Here is a 7138-nt window from a genome sequence, read left to right as displayed (position 1 = left end):
TCAAGGACAAAGTGGATTCAGATGAGTCATTAATACTCTTAAGATCAAGAATTGTTGCAATGAATGAGTTTATTTTCAAGTTACAAATGGAGAATAAATTTTCTGATTAAACTTTCTGATGTGCATGTCTTTGTTCAATGTGATAGTACCAACAATTTAATCCATAAGCAAAGAAACATCTTGAAAGCTGAACATAACATTTGTTCTGCTAAAAACAACTGCTGCTGAACTCATCAGCGTATAATTTACCAGAAAGATGCTGGTAAAATTGCAAAAAAGTGGTCATGAAACAAGGCACCCATCGAAGCATTGAGGAATGTCTTTTTTTTTGCTGAACGCAAGTAGATTGATATTCAACATTTGGAACATTCAAATAAATACTTCTAGTGGTCAGTGAAAGAAACTCAGGAAGAAATAATAGAAACCACGCTCATATGGTTGCAAGAAACACAATCCTCAGAAATATGACTGCAAACAAAGACTAAAAATACTGAATCATCCTGATTATACCAAAAAACTATTTTCAAATCAATCATAGCAGCACACACTATATAGCCATACCAACATACTACAAAAGAAACATACTGTTTCACAGCAGAATGATTTTCTCTTTTTCCTTCAGACCATTACATCCTTCCTACATAAGATGACATTCTGTATGTTGTAGATTTTGCTGTTGTTACAGATATTAGACACCTATAGGGTGCTAAAGACCCATTATACAAGGTTGCATGTGCTCGATTGAGCAGGGGCATGAACTTCAAAAAGTATAAGAACAACATATAAACAGTTTAAAATACAGGTTCTAAAACCAATTTCAGTTCCAGATCACAGCAGTTTCACAAGGGTGTCAACTTGTGCTGCCCGGCACAGAACGGCATAGATCAGTCCTTGAACAGCTGCTCATGGCCATCTCTAACCAATGCAAGGACAGATGTCCTTCTCAGTCGGCCAACATGAACGAAGCATCAACAGGAACCATGCCACCATCAGAGAAGAGCAGCAACCCCGGCGCTGGAGGATGGCGCTGGAGACGGCACTGGAGGTCGGCGCTGGAGACGGTGCTGGAGGGAGGCCGCAGGTGACGAGGGAGGCAACGGTAGGGAAGCGGCGCTGCGCTCGAGGTCGCAGGAGGGTCGGCGCTGGAGGGAGGAGTTCGCCTCGCGAGGGCTAGGGCTTTTGGGGTTTTTGATAGTTGGAGGACGGCGCTGGAGGGAGGGAGCGGGAGGGAGGCCGGAGTCGACGAGGTAGGTCGCCAGGGGAGCTGGAGGGAGGGAGGCGACGCTGGAGGGAGGAGAGTTCGTGAGGAAGCTAGGGCTTTCGAGGCTTTTGGGCGCTGGCGTGTGCACATGGTTTGCACGTGAGGATACCAGTTTTATATGAAGTTTCTGGTCCAGGGGAGGACCAGGAATTCCTGGTCCAGGAGATCCGCCCCCGGGAAGGGGAAGGCGAGAGAAGAGAGTTTTGAATTTGGGTTCGATTGCTTTAGGCCGCTAACTCCATATCACTGTTTGACCCCTAACTCTATATGACCGTTTGTCCCTAACTTAAACAGTCGAAATTATCCAAAATATACTTTTGGTAAATATTAATCTAGAAAAATGTATATTTTACGTTTAAAATTTTACTTTTCAAATCCAATCTCTTCAATTTTAAAATATTCTAAAAAAAATTATATTCATCCTTTAGCTATTAATTTTCGGGTATTAATTTAGAATAATAATGTGATAATGTCATTTCATTTTTATATCAAATATAATAAAATTTAAAAACATTATCAGAACTTTTTTATTTTAAGGGAACTTAAAATAAAAAATAAAATTTCCAAAATGGTTAGCTTAAAACAAATTTAGTGATCATTTTGTCATCCGAGGGCTTTTAAATGAAGACAACAAAATATTATAGAGTCAGAATGAATAAAATTAGAGATTGTAAAATGGATTGCTCTTTTTTAAGAAAAATTGAGTAGGATGAAAATGATCGATGAGATTATAAGTGCTTTGGTTAATATGCGATCAAAGTGAAGGTCAAAATCATGCATTGTTAAGATTATTTTTATACTGTCCTCACCCTAAATATGGAACTTTTATACTCAGAAATTGAATATTACTTTTGAAAAAAAACTTTTAAAGTTGGGTTAGCAATTAATAATTTTATCGTTCTCTACTCATAGCCCGACACTAACACCGTGGACCATCACGGAGGCTTTCGTTGAGTCATGGTGCCCCTACGGTTCTGTGGTAACCTCGGTGGGGTCATGCCTTCCTTGCGATTCCGAGGCAACCTCCGTGGAGTTGTGGCCCTCGATGGTTCCCTTGCAATCCCGCATATTTTTATTCTTTTTAAAAACTTATTTTATTTTTTAAAAAATTGTATTTTAAAAATATTTATATTAAATTTTTTATTTTAATTAATATATTTAATATTTAAAAAATAATGAAACTATATCAGCTAGATACAGTACCGAAAACATATTGTTTTGATTATAAATTAAAATTAAAAACTGGATCGATATTTTAAACTATGGTTTAAACTATTAAGATTATGATACAAAATACTTTGTCCTTGTAATGGGAAAAATAGGAAAGCCCACTGCAAGCAAGCATGGTGGTAATGAAGCTGGCCTCGTAGTGGATTGCTGGCTATTCCAATTGTCATGATATTGATACACTTTCTATTAAACAAAATGAATAATAGATTGTATTTAGTAGAGTCGGTCTTGATTGTTTAAAGGCCCGGAGCGAGAATATTAATTATGCCCTAATTTATCCTTCTATCAATCTAAATAATAATTATTTTAATTTATAAAATTTTGTTTCTAGAAATCGGATAAGGAAATAAGATTTTTTTTTTCTAGGATGGCTGTTTCTTTTTTATTTACCCATAAATTCCTATAATTCTAACATAAAAATAAGAATGAAGCATCAATTCTAAAACTATAGATAATTTTTTTTTCATTCTTACTCTATTAAATTGTCCAAGAATAACAATTCTATTTTAAATCAATTTTATTTAAAATGCAAGAAGTACTTACAAAGAGCAATCATTTGAATTTTTAGCAAAAGAACACTAACAGTGAAGACAAATTTAACTCAAAGATACAAAGAGATAAGAAAAGTAATATAACACAAAATCTTGATACTAATATGAAAAATAATAAAGAAGTGCATCCTAATCAGCTTACCATCATAACCCTTATTTTCAACATCAACGAATCTAGAAAAACGAAGAGACTTGTCACAAATATATTAAGTTTGAGTTTGAGCAACTTAAACAATTTATTCAACAGTGTAGTTAAGAATTAAAATTTTTTTATAAAAAAAAAGTGATATTGCTTATATACTTCATTTGATAAGAAAAATTAAAACGTAATATAAATAAATTAAATTTTATGTATAGGAATCCTAGCAATAACCAAAATTAAAAACATTGCCAATTTTTAAAATTTCAAATTCATGTGGTGAGCAAAAATTTTATATGGAGAATGACCTACTTTGTTACTCAGTACAGAAAGTAAAATAAATTTGGTTTATAAAAACTTAAAATGTTAATTCCTCAGAATTAACGCAAACCTTCTTGTTTGTTAGATACCTTCTTATTATTTTTTTATAAAAAACCTATCATTTATTGGAAAAAGAAACACCATATTAGAAGGGGCAAACTTGACCTTCTAGTATGGTTTATTACAAAATCTCATTGATCTTCAATAAGCTCTAAAGAAATGCAAACCAACTCTATAAACTTTATAAATCCAAAATTTAAAGATCCCTTCCTCACCTATATACAAAATTAAAAATCTACACATAGGAACCAACAAAAAAGCAACCTTGCAGCACCAACTATTAGCTAGAGCCCTAGAGTCAATCATTTGATGATTGTATTTTGGACTTGTTGTATCATATTCTATATAAATAAAGACATTTGGTTTTTGGTTATTATACTTACTTGTATTGGTGCCAAATAAACTAAGTATAATAACGTCCTTGAGTAGAAGGTTCTTACCTATATCAATCGATTGGTTGAATCGATAGTGAGATGATATAGGGAACACTACTCTTAATCATTCCTAGTTGAGTATTAACATTCAGGGACAATGTTAATGCAATAAGACTAGCATGTAGGTCAACTCGATGACTTTATCTCACAAGCCATGGATATAGAGATATCAAGTTGACACATGGGTATGCATTGGAGAATGTATACTGAATGACCCGCCATGAGAAAGTATCATGGATCGTTATATGAGTGTCATATACTTTCTCATGTGGCTATTAGTATGACTACTAGTCCTTAGACCTGAAGTCACTATGGATCCCTACATAAGGAGTTATGTACTTTAGTTTCGTCAAACGTCACCCGTAATTGGGTGGACTATAAAGGCGATTACTGGGTATGTAACAAATTATGCGAAGGGATGTGAGTGATGTAGATGGGATCTATCCCTCCTATATGACGGGAGTGACATCGATATTCTTGATAGAGTGAGAACACGAAGTGCATGGTCATGCCCAAATGAGTCAATATGAGATATTGAGCTCATTTGATTGAGTGAGTTTACTTGGAGTTCAAGATTTAGATTGGTCAGAGGATGACATGGTCTATGCCTCACATTGATCAATCTAGATGTCTAGGATAGAAGGACACTTGTCATATATTGTGAGGAGTCACAATTAGTAGTCACAAGGTGATGTTAGATCTCAACATTCTTGTAACTTGGGTAGTAATGATGTATTGCTAGATACCGCTCATTACTTATGCTTCTAAATGAGTTTAGGGGCATTGCCAACGTTACAAGAACCTATTGGGTCACACACAAAGAACAAGTGGATGGAGATTAGGTTCATATGATGAACCAAGAGGATTAGATTCATGTGATGAATCAAATTGGATTAAGAGTAATCCTAATTGGGCTAATTGAGTTGGACTCAAGTTGATTCATGTGTTCAATGAGTCTAATTTAGATTATGACTCATTGAATCAATTTAATTAAATGAATTAGATTCATTATATTAAATTGGCTTGAATTAAATGGTTGGATTAGATCAACCATAAAAGAGATTAAGTCAAGTTTGACTTGACTTGAGAGGAAGAGGAAGAGTCAAGTTTGACTTGACTATTTGTCACATCATTAGTGATTTGGCATTAGGAGGATTAATGATGATGTGTCATATCATCAAAGTGTGCCACCTCATGGGGGTTACAAATCTATTCTCTTTAATGGTCACATTTAATGAGAATGGGGGTTACCTTTTTGGTTTTGAATGAGAATGATTTTTTCATTCACTTACATTCACATCATCTTCTTCCTCAAGCTCTCTTCTTGCTCCTTCTCTTCTCTTGGTCGTGGGTTTCAAACAAGGGAGAAGAAAGGAGAGTGAATCTAATCCAAGAAGAAAGGTTAGTGAAAGTCACATAGAGATTTTAGAGGAGTGTGTTCTCTTCTTTTCCTTTCTTTTTCTTCCAATCCCATCCGAGAGCATCAAGAAGTTCTAGCACACTTGTGGTGTTCTCTTCTCGATCCTTGTGTTTTAGAGAACACATCTTGTTCGTGTGGATACTTCTAGAGGTTTGTCAACTTTGACAACTAGAGATCCGGCATCTCCTTGGACAAGCGGGACTCGCGAAGGGCACGTATCGAAGGTATAAGATTTTCTCCATGTAGATCTAAGTGTAGATCTAAGTAAACTCATAATCATAGTTTTTCGAAAATTTTTCTTTGCACGGATCCGTTGGCTAGGGAGTTTCGGGGTTTTCGCGACGCGAAAAAGCGGTTTTCGCGGCCCGAAAAACCCAACAGTGGTATCAGAGCCACGTGCGAAGGCGTGTACGAGTTTATTTTGGTTTTTAAGAAAAATAAACATTCTATGAATTTCTGTAATTTCATAATTTTTATAGTTTTAAAGGGTATTTTTCTTGTAGAAGCGAAGCACAAGCGTTTAGACACTTGTAGGCTTCGACTACCGAGAAGATTTTATCGTAACGGCAATGTTTCGACCCAAAACTTTTTGGGACAGCGGGCTAAGGTGCTGTAGGATCGCTTAGGAGCAACTCACGATGGTTAGATCGCGGGTAGGGGTACTGCCCTTAACCCCGCAAGGGGATTTGCTCCGCGATTGCGCCCGAAATCGCTAATCGGGACCGCCGGGAAAAATTTACTCATAAAATTTTAAAAATTATGAAAAATTACAGAAAATTATGAAAATATATAATTTTGAATTATATATTATTTTTGTGATAGTTATGGCCCAAAAAGATCCAATATGATTGGATTTGTGTTGTAATTTATAATACGGCCTGTGTGCCGTCATGTGTTTGTGTGTGCTGTATTTGATACGCGACCTGCGCGTCGTGCCTCCCTATTTATATTCTGGTTGTAAATTAGATTTAGACTCGAATGTAACTCGAGTTTCAAAATTGTAATGTAAATTTTGAAGCGGTGGAAGGTCCACTCGAGACGGAGTTACGAGGAGGGCGCGAGCAACACGTGGTGGTCAAAGGAAGGAGCTTGAGAAGCTGTTGACCTTAGGTTGACCATCCGATCTTCTCATTGGCTTGAGAAGATCGTAGTAGGGCCATGACATAATCACAAAATTTAGTTAATTACTTGTGTGTGTGATGCATGTTTAATTAAGTAATTAATTAGTGCCTAACGATTAAGATTAGATCTAAATCGTGCACAAGATGCACCCTTACGATTAGATTAGATCTACATCGTGTACAAGATGCACCCTATCGATTAGATTAGATCTATATCGAGTATATGATACAACATCAACGTTTAGATTAGATCTAAATCACGTCAACTTTAATGCCTACCGTGTCGTGATACCTATCACTACCTCGATCACATGTGTTGTTGAATCTGTCAAAGCAGAGCAACACATATTATCTTGGTAGGGTATGGAGGGACAATCTTTGTCCCGCCTATCAATGCATGGGTGAGTACAAGTCAATTAGATTGAGTAACTAGTTAACTCGGTTGGATCGAGTACAACTATAGGCATTCTTCCAACGGTTGGAAAGATAGGACATAAATCACATTTATATTAATTCTTGGGCGTATTAGCCAAAGCTAACTCAAGTTTTAATATAACTACGGATAATGATCCTATAAACAAGAGTTGCATAGAGATGTAAT

Source organism: Zingiber officinale, chromosome 8A, assembly GCF_018446385.1.
Source record: "Zingiber officinale cultivar Zhangliang chromosome 8A, Zo_v1.1, whole genome shotgun sequence".
NCBI classification, from domain to species: domain Eukaryota; kingdom Viridiplantae; phylum Streptophyta; class Magnoliopsida; order Zingiberales; family Zingiberaceae; genus Zingiber; species Zingiber officinale.
This window is presented reverse-complemented; position numbering follows the sequence as displayed.